General features: G+C 41.7%; 1 protein-coding gene across 4 annotated transcripts in view; it reads right to left on the bottom strand.

The window, feature by feature from the left end:
* BRD1 (bromodomain containing 1) overlaps window positions 1-16,476 on the bottom strand; it is a 2,713,326-nt gene that overhangs the window by 796,679 nt on the left and 1,900,171 nt on the right. The window lies entirely within an intron of this gene.

Consider the following 16,476-nt stretch of genomic DNA (forward strand, 5'->3'; position numbering starts at 1 on the left):
CTAACTGCTTTTGCTTCGGGCACCACGCGGCAAAAAAGACGGAAGAAAATGGCATCGGCTGCATCTTTTATACCCCCTGGCGCACTGACGTCAGGGAAGAGGCGACAGCAACCAATGCTGGACCTAGACGTTGGAATTCTGTCTGACTGAGGGTAGCCTGCCAGCAGGATAACCCAAGAGTAATGACTGCAACAATGAAACACCATGAACATCTTTAATTTACAGTAGGGGTGGGCAGCTAAAAAGGCATCAAGTTTGAAAGCACAACAAGAGATGGGAAGCCGGGTGGAATGTAAATAGAATGTTTGCTAAATGATTCTAGCCCACAACTTTTAAGACTTCAAGAGAAAAAATACTTTGCAGTACAACAAACTACAATACCAAAATCAAAAACTAATAGAAATATTCAAAACTTAAATGTAGAAAATCCAAAAATCAATGTAGTCAAACAGCAGTTTTAAACTCAGAGCTCTTGTACCTATAGTCTTTAGCAAGCCTTGCCTTCCACTCAAAATCTTAGCCTGAACAAACTTTTCTCAGGCTAAATCCACAATGATACAACTTAATCTGCCCGCTACTCTTTGATCAGTCTCAATTAATGCACCTTGAACCTCACTTGCCAAACTAAACCTGTTTACACAACATTCAAATTACAAATAATGTTGCATTAACTGACTAGTGAAATGAATGTCTTACTCAGAGAGCTGCAAGGAATAGATACTACACACACAGTATTGTACACACTTTTTCAACATAAGATGTCACTGTGTGTGTGTGTGTGTGTGTGTGTGTGTGTGTGTGTGTGTGTGTGTGTGTGTGTGTGTGTGTGTGTGTGTGTGTGTGTGTACACACATGTATACACAAAATGCATACATGTATATCTGCGCACCCATACACACAGACCATGTAAAAAAAATCTAAGGATCTTCTATGTATACTTACAAATACAGGTAACTGTATAAATAAGGTTTATTAAGAAGCTTATTTGATGCTGGAGGAGTAACAGAAAAGCTAAGAGAATAGTGAAAGAGCTAAAAGAAAAAAAAAAAACAGTTAAAGAGGAGCAATAAGGACACAGGGAAGATGCCAGACAGAATACAGTTGAGGTAAGCGGGACGGGCTCAATTAAATTCGCACTATGTTGTTCATGTAAAATAGTTGTGAAAATGAAGCTTTGAAAGCAGAGAGGAAAACTAAGGTGACTTCCACAAATACTGAAGGTCCAACTGCAGACAATGAATGACAAAAAGGTGGCCAAAACAAGGTGATACTACTAGCATAACAGGATCGAATTTAGCTGTGTAAAGAGGTAAATAAGGGACAGGGTGTAGAAGTTGCTACAATTGTAGATGTTTGAATATGTTGACTGTTGCAAATACACCTCATCATGTTGGAAGCACAGCTGCGTATGAAAGCTTAGCATAGGAGGAGATGTCTGAATGATCACTGCCTGCAGTAGCCTCAGCTATATGGGCTGTATCCTGCCAGAGAAAGAATCGACAGCCAGCTTCCAAAGCTTCTGGGCACTTTCCAAGGATCTAAACCATTAGTCAGCTCAAACTGAGCTGAAAAAAGATAGGTTTGGGTGCCTAGAACTGAGCTTTCATGCCAAAAGAGATAGGGAGGGTAAGCTGTGAAAAGACTACACCAGGAACAACAACAAAAAAATAGTGCCTACACCCCTGGCATAAATATCACATCAAAAAACAAGGGGGATGGAGGGAGGAGCAGCTACTGCAGCAATGATCATTTGAACATTTACTGTTATGGTAGATTTATTTACACAACTGTACTATGTTCACCATACTGATCACTGCTCTAGCAGACTTCACTATACGGGCAGATTACCCTAGCCTACTACATATGGGTTGTGGAACGGAAAGCCAGGAGCCCCTAGAGAATGGTCATTCTTACCATCACAAGAAATGAGCAACTATCTAAAGATTTGAAAGATTCAGTTAAGTCCAGATACTACCAGAGCTGTCTGTGGACATCCAAGGTATGCAATATCCTTTCTCCCTCACTTTACGTTCAGGAAAGAAAACATGAATTTGGATAGTCTGGATTAAAGTAAACTCAGACACCACTTAAGGCATAAAGAGGGGATTAATTTTCAAAAGAACCTTGTCTCTGTGGAAAATGAATTAAAGGTTAACTCACCATAAGAGCTTGCAACTCGGATATTCTTCTTGCAGATGTCAGAGCAATCAGTAAAATGGTTTTCCATTTGAAGAACCTAAAATCAGCCAGAAGAGCTAGTTCACATGGAGCAAGGGTTAGCTTCACTATAACAAAATTAAAATCCCAAAGAGGGCCCCAAGGTTTCTTGGTTTTATGCAAAACTCCTTTCAAAAACATTTTAACATACGAATACACTGAAAGAAAGATCCATGGGCAGACATGCTGAAGTGTCTGATAAATTAACCTTGATGGAGGAGTAAGAAATACCACAGGATAGTAGCTCACAAAAATATAGTAAAATCAGATGAGCACTGTCCTTGAATGGGTGCTGGTTATACTGTTGGCACCACGTAGAAAACATTATTTGTTTGTTAATATAAGACTTTGTAGTAGCAGACTTTCTTGCCTGCATTAGTACCTGCTGCACATACTCAGTAAACAGGTGCCTAAAGGGAATCAAGACCCTATCATCCAGGCAGTCAGCTGACAGTGACTGGTGGGGCTGGGATGTACCAAACATTCCTGGTCTTGGGTGAGTAAATCCATTTTGTGAGGAAGGATATGGTACTTGTCCCTGGCAATTTCCTAAAGAAGGGAGAACCATGGTTGCCTTGGCCACAAGGGAGATACCACAATTACCTTGGGGGATTCCTTTTGAATGTTCAGAAGTACCCTGGATATCACTGAAAGGGTAAGAAAAGCATACATTTCTGCCCAAGGAAAAGAAAAGAAGGCATTTGTTTTCCAGGCATTCTTGCATGGAGTCTTGCAGCAGAATCTTGCCAAATGAAGCCAGAGAGGTCTACTTAAGAAACTCCCCACTGATAGATCAAACGCTGGAAGACCCCCCTGATCTGTTTTCCATTCGTGAGGGTCAACACTTGTCCTGCTCAGCTTGTCTGCCACACAATTTTGTTCTGAAGGAAAGTAATAAATCTAGAGTGAGACTGTGCTGTGAAGTTATATCCCAAGCTAACATGGCTAGTCTGCAAAGTACAACCTGGTTCACCCGTGCTTGATGCACCACATGACTGTGGTATTGACTGCAACATGGAGATGTCACGGGGACCAAAGGTGGCTCAGAAAGCCAAGTGCCTTGATCAGGGCAATCATCTTTGTTTATGCTCCTCCATCAGTCATTGGTGTCCCACACATCTTGCACTAAGTTCTGCTTGGCAAAAGGCTCTTGAGGCAGCCTGTTTTGTTTTTTGATGAAAAGAACCAGAGGTTTTTATAGACTTTGTGGAGAATTGATGAAAAACTTGGTGATCCCCTTGAATCAACTTCCTTCTTTTTATCAAGTGGAGTACCTGGAAAGTACAGTTGTGTAAAATCTTACCATAATCTTAAATGTTCTTCTCTTCTATATCCTACTGTATCCATGACATGAGGGAGTCTGCCTCTGTTTGACTCGTATGTCCTGCCATTTTACAAAAGTTAGCTGCTACTGCAAAGGTACGTGTGACCGCTCGCATCACTCAGCATACGTCGGCCATAAACAGATGTCAGGTATAAAGCAGAAGTCAGCATGCACCTACCTCAGAACTAGATGTCTGCTGGAAACCAGTGACTATGGAGTGGGTACATAGGAGTCAGGCAAGCATCAGGGGGAAGGCAGGGTGGGAAACTATACAGCAGCATTTAGAAGAGGACAGACATCTAAGGTTATGGTAAGATTTTACACAACCATATTACGTCCTTCTATTCATATGCTGTTGTATCTATAACACGAGGGAGAATGCAAAAGCTCATGCTATTAAGAATTGGGTCGAGGAACGAGACATTTTCCATAAAACCATGAAGAATGGCCCCGGAAAATCCTGCTTTGGACCTAGAAATGATGTCCAACTTACAGTGTTTGGTGAAAGTGTGGAAAGATGACCAAGTAACTATTTCTAAAATGGCAGCTGTATCCAAACCCTTAAAGAAGGTACCAGAGGAGGACACAGCCCTAGTGGAGAATGCTTTCACTGGGAAGGGAAGCCTTTTGCCATGGGCTATGCAGCAAAAAGAAATAGTTTTAGAGATTCAGGAGGAAATGGTTTGTTTGGAAACAGGGTGGTCCCAGGGCTCTTGGGTGGTGATAGACAGATTTATGGATGAATTTGGTCTTGGCCAAATAGTGAGAGTTGTCTATGGACATCCAAGGAGTGAAAAGTCCTTTCAGCAGAGATACGAGGCAAAGGGAAAAAGGTAGGAAAGATTGATGGCCAGATTCAAAGAAAGTTCATTAACTACTTTGGGCATGAAGGATGCGTTAGTGCGTAAGCAAACCCAGTCCTTGTGGAACACTGTGAAAGGGGGAGAAGTCATCAGGGCTTGCAGTTCGGAGAACTACCTGGCTGAAGTAATGGCCACTAAGAGGATAGTGTTCCATGTGCAGTGTTGGAAAGAGCAGCCCTTGGCTGGCTGAAAGGGCAGTAAGGACAGCTTTTCCGATACAAAATTACGGTCCCAAGGGGGGGTGGGCTTCCTTGGAGGTCTAATGTTTAATACCCCCTTTAAAAAGGGATTTACATCAAGTCTGGAAGCTGGGGGGGGGGGTGAGATGTAGACATGCTGAGATGGTAGATAGGTGCGCTTTAACTGAACAGTATGACAGATTTCACAAGTGGTGTGGTCATGGTTTCGGCCTACACAGAACAGGCAGAGCTCATGTGAGTCTTTATGTGGAATCTGCCTTCCACACCGACACTTGCCCTTTCTACCTGACATTAACCCACAACACAGTAGCAAACATTTAATCAAAAACCTCTATGGGGTACTTATTTTAAAACAGACAAGCACAAAATCACTTCTCCAAGCGGGTGACGGCTGGAGCTGGAAGTCACTTAGGCAGCAGAAAAATTCTGAGGTAGGTGCGTGCTGACATCCACTTTATACACAATGTCAGTTTATGGCTGACATACACTGAGTGATGTGGGCCGTCGCACGTACCTTTGCAGTAGTAAAATGGCCAGACGTACGAATCAACCAGAGGCAAACTCCCTCATATTATGAATACAGCAGCATATGAAAAGAAGGCCAGAAATTAAGACTTTATATTTAACATCCTCAGAAAACTTCCAATTATATACTTAAGCAAATCGCTTAAGACAGTAGCTGCTACTGCCCTGGACATAGAGTTGGTACAATAATACTGAACCTTCACAGAATGCTTCACCTGTGAAAAAGAAGCAAAAACAGAATCCAGAAAGGACCTAACTTCAGAAGATGAAAAGATGGCAGAAATGTTCCACACACTGCCAAAACAAGCAGACATGCATTTCAAAACAAGAGCCTGATAAATCAGAATTCTGAAGGCTAAAGTTCTACAGGAATACATTTTCTTCCTAAACTTGTCAAAAACGTTTCAATCCTTGACCAAAGGAGAATCATTCACCAGAATTTTCATTTACAGGTGGACTGGGTCTGACCTGGGATGAGAAAACAGATGCTTATAAGACTGAATAATCTACATTACAAAGTCTGCCAGGCATATTGAGCAATGCCAAGAACGTCCTCCAAGGCTGGCAAACTAGCATGCCATGTTATATTCTCAAGAATGCAGGGACTTCAACTTGCTTGCATTGAAACAAATTATTTTTAACAGTGTCAGAACAAACAAAATCTTCTACAGGATATTCTAAGGAAACATTTTCTATGACTCAAAATATAAGATTTGGACAGAAAAAAACAGAAGATGCCATCTCTCTAACCCTCGCATGGTCATCTGACAGGAAATCCTCAGGTGAGGAAATTGACGTTTTCCCCCAACACAAAAATGTTGTCCGTTCTCTAGAAGTTATAAAGGATGCAATAAACCTTTAGCCAAAGTACCACCACCGCCCTTATCAACAAAAAAATCTTTAAGAAAGATAAATGTTTTAATCTTTATTTTTATAGGGAAATCACTAGATGGTGACTGACTGAAGGATGGTACTTTATCCCAAAAACAGATCTCTCTACCTAGCTATGCAAAGATACACTCACCACTGAAAACCTCATGCTCAAAAAAGTGGTTCTCCCATGCCCACTAAAGACATTGGAAAAGTCACAGATGATGCGGCTAACCCCAGTTCACAGTGGATGAAGTGTTTACACCAAGTGTTCTGAAGAAAAAGTGAGTGGTTTGAGGAACAACCACTGGCCACTGCAGTCACCCACCAGGGGCTGAGGGACTGTGAGCCCACTATGCAAGGACTCCTTAGCAGTTTTCTTTTTTCAGTACAAAGAGAGAAGGAGAGTACAGTTGTTTAAGAACATGCCATAACAGTTTATATCCTACTGATCACTGCTACAGTATTCCCGTACTATTCGGGTTATTTTGCAGACATAACCCGATATCCAGCTGGTGTACCAAAACCAAAATCCTCCTACATACCCATATGTCCTGCCTACAACACAAGTGAATGCAGGAACACAAGTTCCTCAGACAAACGCTAGCAGACCCTGAAGAAGCCCAAATCAACAGATCAAAGAAAATACAAGGTCAGCTATCAGAAGGGTAGAGGAACTGCTTCCTTTCAGTCCACAGGATGCATAGATTAATAAAAATTGCATGTAATGAAGGATGCAACACTGCAACAGTGATCAGGCGGACATCCACTATACTATGCCCTTTCTTAGATCTCTGTTGCAGCACTCCAGTTTTGATGGGTGATGTTCAAAACTTAGAAGTTGAACAGTGTGGATGGACAGGAGACAGGGGAGCAGTCTACCAATCTCAGAAGTACAGATCTGTCAAAGAAGGCCTTGATCTAGAAAAGGCATCCACTCTAGTGTCTTGTGAAGTGTATACAGAGGACCAGGTGGCTACTTCCGGAATGGCTCTGGAATCAATGCCATTGAGATTGGTATGACAGCAGTATACTGCTGTGGTGGAGTATGCTTTCACAGGTAAAGACAGTGACTTGCCATGGTAGAAGTAACAAAAAGAGGCGAGAGGGGAATTCCACTGCACAGAGGTGGATGTTCCTTCAAATGCCACCTGTAACTTCTGCCCGAGATGTTGAACACCTATTTGTCAGAAACTACTGATGGTTTGGCCGCCTTGTTGACAGCTAACTTTTGAAATGGGACACCCAGAGGGGAACAGGAAAATGACAGGTGCCAAGCCTCCAGATAACCATTGGTTGGAAAAGGGTTATCCTTTTTAGGAAAGTAGCTCCTTTTGATAGGTTTGATGGAGTTCTAGTCCTGCCATTTCCTTTTGGTGCAGTTTTTTGTTCAGATGGGACTTCTGTTTGCTGAGCCACCAAAAATTATCCTGCTTACTGGGAGGAAACTTGGGGATATAGACTATTTTGGACACCCCTTGCATTACTTTACCTCTGTCAACCCAGTGTTTCAGGATCAAATTAGTTGTTGTACCAAACAATTAGAATCAAGCAGATAATTCATAATCTCATTTTTAACTAATCAGAAAAGCTTTGACTGTGCTACCAAGCATACTTTCTTACCACTAATAACTTTGCTGTACTTCTGGAAACGGTAACAAGGCACTCTTTAAAGCATGTTTAGATACTTCAGAAACACTGGAAACAACCTCTCAGTTTTTTTGCTCAGCAGGCAATGATACAGTGAACATGTCTGAATTATGCATACACCTCAACACAAACTTCCACTTAAAACAATGTTACACACTTTACAAGCTACCACGCTGGACTGCACCAGCTTCTTTCCCCTGAGATTCTAGCCACTTGCCTAGTTTATCCTGAGGGACTGGAATTGAAGAAAACATACCCTGGGATTCATAAAGGCTGCCAACTTACTGTACACTTTCTGTAATCAAGAACATTCCTATCACATTGCTAGTGCTGTCTACTCACTCAAATGCTATACTCAGTGGTAAGTTTTATAAATCGAGCAATGTGTCTTATAATTGGGAAATGTCGCTGGGGACACAGATGCAGGGTCTGCAGACAAGGGCACTTACAGGACAGGCAGGGCAAAGTGCAGCTTAAATTTCTTAAACCCTTTTAGGAAGAGGTTCATTCAGCAGAGAATTGCAATCTTTCATAAAAACAATGTCCAATGATGGGGTCAATGGAATGAGATAAACCGTGACGTATAACCAATCTACAGGAAAGTCCCCAAGAATAGATGGCATTCCTGTGGAAGTTTGGAAGCTAGAAGGGAAAAGACTGAAAGAGCTGGAAGGTTTTCTTTAACAGTATTTTAAGAGGAGGAGGAGGAGAAGTACCAACATCCTAGAAGAAAGCAGTGGTACTTGTAATTCCTAAAGAGGATAAAGATGCAGCAAACCCAGCAACATGCAGGCCCATTTCAATACTAAACCATTATTATAAATTGTTCATGTCTGTAATGGCTAAAAGAATAACAAAAGTACTGCTAAAATTGACAGATCTGGATCAATGTGACTTTATGAAGGGAAGGCAAACATGACATTAACAGAACACTGACGATTCACAGAGAAGCAGAATACAAGAAGACATCGTTGTTGCTGGCTCTTGATGCAGAGAAAGCATTTGAGAGTGTAAGCTGGGACTTTATGACCAGGGCAATGGAAGTATTTGCATTTTCTGAAAAAATTATAAACTTGATTAGGAGGATATATGAGGGATCGGAGGCGAAAATTAAAATGGGTGGGGTCCTCTCCGATAATTTCTGCTTGAACAGAGGAACCAGGTAGGCGGTGTTCTCTCTCCCCTTTATTTGCATTATATTTAGAACCACTGGCACAGAAATTAAGGGACTCAGAAATGCAAGACTATAACTGGTATGGTAGTCAAGAAAAGCTACTTGCAGATGATTTTATGTTATACCTGACAAAACCAGAAAGACATTACAGTGTTGTGGAACATTTTGAGACCGTTTCAAATCGTTGCAGGATACAAATTTAAATTAAATCAAAGGCAATAGTAGCAAATTGCATACCCACAAACAAAATTGGTTCATCTATATTGTATTCATGAGGACAGGACAAAATGAAATATTTAGGAATATGGATTAAAAATGATTCTGGTGTGGCAGCTAAGGATATTTATTTTATTTATTTATTTTACATTTGTTAATGGATATGCGAGAACAGACTAAAAAAATAATACAAAAACTGAAAAAATGGAAGCTTTGTTATATGGATATAGATAGTCAGATACAAGCAGTCACAATTTTTTTAGTCCCTTTAGTCTTGTACACAGGACAGGCATATTTTTATCAACTGGAGAAGTTATGGATAACAATAAAGAGCTGAAGGACTTTATCTGGCATATGGGAAGACAGCAAGAGTTAAGTGGGATAAGACGATTCTTCCACTAAAACAGGATTGGGATTACCCAATTTGAAGGGGTACTTCAGAGCTACACAGTTAAGGCTCCTATACATTGCACAACCAAAATACTATTATTCAAAGTGGAAAGGGATGACTTGAAAACAGGAGGGAGTCTCAAGAAACAAGGCAAGACTGGGATTTTGGATACAGGCCTTTAAGGAGAATAACAATAATCATACAGAATATTATATCTATGAAGTAGCAGAAAGTATTCAAAGAACTATGCCAACATGGGAATGGAGAAAGGAGATTCTGCCGACAGGCATGACTGCAATTAGGGATATAGACAATAGGCAAGAGGGGTTGGAATTTACTGGAGAAAACTGGCAAAGGAAGTGAGGTATTAGGTGCAAATAACCAGAGAGAGTGAATGGTAATACAATGGGAAGAGGCCAAGAATTTATTTGGACTGCATGTAAGATATTGCCTTCCCCATCAAAGATTAATATCAGAGTATAAGCAAAGAAACAAGAGGATCCTAAATGAAAGACCAGCACAGGTAGAGTTTTTAGTAGAATCTAGAACATAAGCTGCCATTAAAATAGGAGCAATTAGTACAGCCCATAAAATATTGCATAACTATAAGACTCAATCAGAAGAGGTTAGAAAGGATGGGAAGAGAAATTGGATAAGCAATTAAAGAAACAATGAAAGAACATATGTCTCCCAAATATGCAACAAAAATCAGTAAGATTTTGGATTTTTGATTAGAAATGTTCAAATACATTTTTATACCCAAAGTACACTCCAGACAAATTTTTCTCAGGTAAACAGTAAATGCTGGAGGTGTGACAGGGAAGAAAAACGTACTTGGGAACACATTTTCTGGGAATGTGGTGGGTTGGCAGACTTCAACGATTCCCTGCGGGATGCACTGTTAGAGATGCTGAGAGGGCAGACTGGTGTGATGAGGGAGATGATAAAGAATCAGAATTGCCTAGACATGGTAAGGCCTTGCTATCTCTAATTATGGTGGGTGCCAAAAAAACAGTTGCTAGAAAATGGAAATCAAAAGCTAAACCAACTATATCAGAATTAGTGAATATAACAACAGATGAGACAACTGGAACTGAGACCTTAAGAAAAGGGTAGGAGCAAACTACACAGGAAAAAAATGGGAACTGTGGGAACAATACACACAAGGGAGGAATGAGGTTTAAAAGAAGGCAGGACTTAAATGAGCTACGTAATTGCTTGACTGAAAATTATTGGGTAGAGTACAAGTAATGTATAATGTTTGCAACTGGTAGTGTGTCAGCATGGTTTGTGATGTAAAATGCTTGCAACTAGTACTGCGGTGTGGTTCGTTTCATTTACATAAATGTATGACTGCTTATATTGTAATAGTTTAATAAAGTTGTTTCTTTTTTAAAAAAAGGGGGCAAGAATTGAATAATTTATCTAATGCTGCTTAGGTCATAGGACATATAGCAATATATGTGAAGTATAATGTTTGTTAATGTTAATTTACTACAATTTGATTACTTTTGCATAAATGTAAATTTGCCAATATCACAAGTGATAATTCAATAAAGGTGTTGGAAAAAAAATGATGGGGTTTAATGGAGGCAAGGTCACCACCTTAGGGCTTCATCCTCCAAAAGGTTATATACTCTGCTGATCTTGGGGAGGGGCAGCTGAAGACTGCTCTGTTTGGGTATCTGAACCTGTTTATCCTCAGATGAAAATGACTAGTCAGACTCTGACACTCCTAAACCTCAGATTATAGGTCCCCTTGAAAGTCAGGATCCTTGGATGATTGAATTGGGGTTGGAGCATTGGCATTACTCAAAGTACACTCATGTGTGCACTTAACATAAATGTTGATGTCAGAATATATTCACTACTGCAGTCCTGACTTGTGGGATTTCCTGCCGTGGAAACCCTTGGCAGGCCGAACGACCAGAGTAAGACTTTTCCCTCCTCCTAGAACTGGCAAACGCCTTAACTTGATGTCAGTCCACAGACATCATGACCTCAGTTATTTTCTTGCCCATAAGAGTTAGGAGCCCCCTAACAGGAGGAGGAGGAGGTCAAATACCTAGGGCAAGGACCCTTAGGAAGGCAAGAGTCAAGAGGAGGAGTCCTACATAAACAGGAAATAGTAGAAAACTACTCTGCAGGGTATGGGGGAAGAAGGGAAAGAAAGAGGACAACAGTGAATACTCTCATATCTACATTTATGTTAAGTGTACACAATTGTACTATGTTCTTCGTGTTTCACTATTGTAGTCTGACTTGTGGGATGATTCCCAAACCTGAAATGAGGGGAGGATGGTAAATTAGAGAGAGGATAGGATGTTTTGTTGGGTAACAGAGGCAGACCCTGCCCTGGCAGAGTATACTTAAAGTGTGCACTGAAGACTAATTGGCAACCTCCAGTAATCCTTTGTAAGTACGCCTTTCAGGAAGGCAGTAGAAGACCTAGTTGCCCTAGTGGAATGGGCCCTTACAGCCTCAGGTGCGTTTCTTCCATGTTGACTAACAAAAAGTGATACATTGAGAGATCTGTTTGGAAATGGTCCGCTTGCGACAGACTTTCCTTCAGTGCTGCTAGCAAAGGTTACAAACAGCTGGTCAGATTTCCTGATGACTTTGTTCTGTCCAGACAGTAACGTAGCTGCCTATGGATGTCTGAGAAAAGCAGAATTCTCTCTCCCCTGTTTTGTGGGTTTAGAGAGAAGATAGGCATATGTATTGCTTGATATAATATAAAGAGGTGTCAGTCACCACCTTGAGCATAAAAGGAGGATTAGGCCTAACAGAGAGACTGTCAGGATGGAAGATAAGAAAGGGTTCCAATGTCATAACAGCCTGGAGCTCTGAAACTCTCCTAGCTGAATTGACAGTAAGAAGGAAGTCTTCCATGTCAAGAATTTTACGTCTGGAGGAGAGGCTGGTTCAAAAGGAGAAAGTGTAAACCTTTTTAGGACATAGGTTAGGACACGGTGGTGTAGGTGGTCTGCTGGGAAGTCTGATATAGATGACCCTCTAAAGAACTGCTTGACCAGCGGATGAGAAAAGATAGAGGTGTGGGCAGGAAGGCAGGCTGAATGCTAATAAAGCCCTGTGTGTTGCCACTATTTCCTTGTCTTTCATTCTGCATTCCCATTGGTTTTGTACTGGTTGAAGAGTGCTCCTCAAGCTGTCTCAGGAATCTGTGGTGGAGTTCGTTGCAAAGCTGAATGGTAGGCCTGGGTTTAGAATGCAGGCCTTGGTAAAAGTAATGTCTTTCGGCTTTTCCCGGTTAGGGGTCGCCACAGCGGAACTCTGGTCTGCTAATGATTGGCAGTGGATTTTTACGGTGCAGAGTTGCCAGCCCGACGCCCAACCTTCAAAGAAGGCACACCCATTCACACATGCACCTACCTGCATGTCTTTAAACATCACTTGACCGCGGGGAGGACATGCAGACTCCACAGAGAAGATGCTCCAGCAGAGAATCAAATGGGAGACCCTCTTGCTGTGAGGCGGCAATGCTAACCGCTGCACCACCATGGTCTTGGTCCACCATGCAAATTTGCCTTTGAGGCCAGGTATCTGCCTTATCTTGGTAGATGGTGGTTGTGCATGCTGGCTCCATACAATTTTGAGGCACTCCCAAGCAACCAGCAAATTCCAGTCAGAGCACCGATATGACTTCTGAATTAAATGCCTTTCATGCAGAAAGAAAAGTTAAGCAAGAACTTGCCATAACCAAAGACATCACTCTCTTCCATGTTGCAGTATTCTACATATGGGTTTATCCTGCTATTCTTGTGTACATACGGCCAGTATCCAAAAGCTTTCAGTGCCTACAAGGTGTGAGAGACATCAGATCTAGACGAGAGAACATGGACCATAAAAGTGATGTCAGGATGCACCAGCCCTCAGAACTGAAGGCTCTAAATGGAGCCAGTACTGACAGAGCAATGCCAAGTCATTGCCATCCAGAGAAGGAAACCTAGCCTTTTAAGAAGGGAAGGAATACTGCACCATGGAAGAGAAGGACATCTATGGTTATGGTAAGTTCTTACACAACTTTTCTATGTCCTTCCATTCCTACGTTGCAGTATTCTGCATATGGTTGAGTCCCAAAGCTCACTCAAAGGGTGGTTGCATATGGAAGCAGATTCCAGGAATCCATGTAGGATAGCCCTAGCAAATCCTGCCCTAGACCTAGAGATATAGTCTATTTTGTAGTGTTTCGTGAAGGTATGAACAGAAGACGAAGTGGCTGCTTCCAGGATACAGAAGGTGTCCAGGCCCTTGAAGAAAGCCTCTGAGGATGTCATGGCTCTAGTGGAGTGGGCTTTTACTGTACCCTGACGTGATTTACTATGGTGCTGGTAACAGAAGCTAATGGCCTTGGAGATCCAAGTGGAAATAGTCTGTTTGGACATAGCCTTCTCTAATGCTCTAAAGTGGAAAGATATGAAAAGTCTGTCAGTCTTTCTGACAAACGGTGTTGCAGAGATAGAATCTAATTTGTCTATGAACATCCAAGGAATGAAGTACCCTTTTTCTTCTTCCATGTGGGTTTGGGGAAAAAAATAGGTAAGTGGATGGCCTGGTTGAGAGACAAGTCATTGACTACCTTAGGCATGAAAGATGGGTTTGTCCTGAGGCTAACCCTGTCTTTATGAAAGACAAGAAAAGGAGAGAGAGCCATTAGTGCATAGAGCTCAGATACCCTTCTAGCTGAAGTGATGGCCACTAGCAGGACTGTTTTCCAGGTGCAAAGTTTTAGGGGAGCTTGATCAGCTGGCTCAAAGGGTGGAAGAGTAAGCTTTGCCAGCACACAGTTGAGATCCCAAGGAGGAGGAGTAGGTTTCCTGGGGCGTCAGATGCAGAACCCCTTGAGGAAGAGCTTTGAAGGGAGTCTGGATGCCAAGGGAGTATTCCATGGGTAGGCATACAGAGACAGCAGACAGGTATGCCTTAATCGATGAGTAAGCCAAGACGTTCTGAAGTAACTCAAAGAGAGTACTAGCCGAATGTCGCTGGTAAACGGACCCATCGACTTATTTTGACACCAAGTAAAGAACCTTTTCCATTTAGACGGGTATGATTTTCTTGTATTTGGTTTCCCGGTCTGCTGCATGACACTGAGCACGTCCTTATTGTAAAGGTGTCTGTATGGGATCAGAAGCCTATCCACCACAGAGTCAGGTATAGCAGCTGCCACTGAGGATGGATTAGAGATCCCTTCTGCTGTGAGAAGGTCCACTCTGTGGGGTAACTTGTGGTGACTGCCTTTGGACAATTGAAGGAGTAAGGGGAACCAATGTTGTCAGGGCCAGTAGGAGTCATCCGCAAGATTTTTGGATTGTCCTGCTGAATCCATAGCAGGACCCTCTAAAATGAGAGGGAAGGGGGATGTATAAAGGTATTTCCCCTTCCATGGGATAGTGAAGGCATCTGTTGCCAGCGCTTGTGGGTCTGGTGCCCTGGTGCGGTATCCAGGAAGTTGCCGGTTGTTGGCAGAGGCAAACAGGTCTATTTAAGGTGTACCTCATCTGTGGACCAGGTCCAGGAAGACATCCCAATCATCCATTCCTAATTGTCTGTGCTTGTTCTGCTCATAAATCTGCTCGAGAGTTGTGGAGAGGGGGAATGTTTGCTGCTTTCAGGGTAATTCCCTGAGAAGTGGCTAATTGTCACACTAGTAAAGCAAGTCTGCAGAGCAGGTAGGACTTTGTTCCTCGTTTGTTGATATACCACAGGACTGTGGTGCTGTTTGCGTATATCAAAAGAGATCCTTTTCGAAAGAAAGGAGTGAATGCCTGAAGGGCTAGGAGGATCACCCTCATTCCTCTGGCACTGATGTGTACTGCTTTCTGTCTATGTTCACAGGACTTGTACATTTTGATGGCAGAGAGTGGCCTCCCCACCCCAGGTCTGAGGAGTCTGTATGCATCCAGTAAAAAAGCGAATTCATTAGTATTAAACCTTTTTTGGTACTTTCCCAGTAAGTTTTGGTCTATTCACATTAATATTATATTTATCTATTTTTATTATACATAGGATAGAATTGTATTGCATTATATTTGTAAGTGAACTTGGACCTTTCCCTTGTAACATATTGTAGCTTAATTGTTTTCATGAAATGCTTCTTTTTAGATATTTATAATAATTTTATATATTGATTATTTATATTATTGCTATGTACCAATTTTTTTGAGTTATTTGAGCAGGTACATATACATATAAATGTCATAATTATTATTTTTTATCTTTATAATAAATTATTGCTTAGTGGTTATACATGATGGATCTTAAACATTTCATACACATATTCCAGTTGGTGATTTTGAATCAGTTTGTTAGTGAGATGTACACCTTTAAGAGTTTTGGCGGACTTTTATATTGACTGACTCACTTTGACTATATATACCAGGTTGTGTGTATTTTTTAAATGGTTCTGAAGAAGACTGGGCTTTTCCAGTTGAAAGCGCTTAACTGCACTACTGTGGAATAAAGGACTGCATTTTATCCTCTCGTGTACAAGCCATTCCTGAAGGTGTTTACTGTTCCTCACATTTTATTTTGAGTCTGTATGCATGACCTGAGAAGGTTGAGGTGGATGGAGGAGAAGTCCAGAGTTAAGATTCACCTGAGCTAACCACCATACGATCTCCTGCTTTAGGCACGGAAGCAAGGGCACAATGTATTTCAGTGGGTGGTTGTGCTACTTCCAGACAACGCGTAGGTACCACAGTAGCTTTCTCATGTGTAACCGAGCTAGGGGTAGCATGGGAATGGTAGCTGCCATATAACCCAGAAGCTTGAGGTACTACCTTGTACTCAGCTGAGAGGAATGTAAAATCCCTTGCAGGTGTTCTTTAAGAGACCTCACCTTTGCTGGGGCAGGTATGCTTCCATCAAGTCTGTGCAGATTCTGCACAATAAGAACACAAATTCTTGGGTTGGTGTGAGGATTTACTTTGGGAAGTTTATTTGGAACCCAAGAACCTGTAGGAGGGACACTACGAAAGTACAGTTGTGTACACTTAACATAAATGTAGATGTTCAAATGAATC

This window comes from Protopterus annectens, chromosome 3.part1, assembly GCF_019279795.1.
Source record: "Protopterus annectens isolate FY-2018-M chromosome 3.part1, PAN1.0, whole genome shotgun sequence".
NCBI lineage: Eukaryota > Metazoa > Chordata > Ceratodontiformes > Protopteridae > Protopterus > Protopterus annectens.